Here is a 940-nt window from a genome sequence, read left to right on the forward strand (position 1 = left end):
CCTGCTGCTGCATGTCCATGGGGTGCAAAACCACTTGTCGAGGTCAGAGGCAGCCGGGGAGGTGTGAAGGCATGCGAGGGGCTTGCGAGCGTGTGTGCGTGGGTGTGTGCACGGACTTGCACGCCCAGCCCTGCCGCCAGCCCCACTGCTATTCCCGGTATTCGCAGCAGGTCGGGACAGGCACCGAGGAGGGGGAGCTGCCATTCACCGGGGCCCCCCGCAACCCCGCCCGGAGCCCCCGCGAGAACGCAGGGCCACCAGGACCTGGGGGCTGCGGCTCGGAGGGGGCCCGGGGCTGGGGGCTGCTCCGGGGAAGCCCCTGGACGGGGCACCCCGGGGGGGCACAGCACCCTCGCAGCGCCGGGCAGCGGCTGGGCTTTGAGGCGGGGAGGTGGCTCCATCTGCAGGACACGGCCCCGGCCGGGAGCCCCGGTGCTGGGGGGGTCCCCACCGCCCCCGCCCGCCGCTTTGCATGCGGGGCACAGCGGCGGGGGACAGCGGACAAGGACAGCGGCTCCTCCGGCTCCCACCCGCGCCGCTCCCGGGAAGCGGGGCTGGGGAAAGCGGTGCCGGGAGCCAGCCCCCCTCCCACACCCCTACACCCCCCAGCGCACCCCACGCCCGGTGCTCCCGCCCGACGCCCCTGCACCCCCAGAGCACCCCGCACCCGCTGCGCCCGCACCCCTCAGGTGCTCTCGTCAGGTGTGCCCGGGCACCCCACCCGCCCTCAAAGGCGACCCCCACTCGGCACCCTCGTCCTGCCCACGGCTCTTGCCCCGCACCCCGGGGCACCCCACGCCCAAAGGCCCCCAGGCGGGCTCCCCCGAGCCGGCAGCCGTCGGGGCGGCGGGTCGGGGCCCCGGTGGCGGCGGGAGGCGGAGGCGGAGCCGGGGACGGGCTCCACCCCGGCCCCCGGCCCACATAGGCCGGCCGGGAGGGC

Source organism: Haliaeetus leucocephalus, unplaced genomic scaffold (assembly GCF_000737465.1).
Source record: "Haliaeetus leucocephalus isolate CR32 unplaced genomic scaffold, Haliaeetus_leucocephalus-4.0 Scaffold1, whole genome shotgun sequence".
Lineage (NCBI taxonomy): Eukaryota > Metazoa > Chordata > Aves > Accipitriformes > Accipitridae > Haliaeetus > Haliaeetus leucocephalus.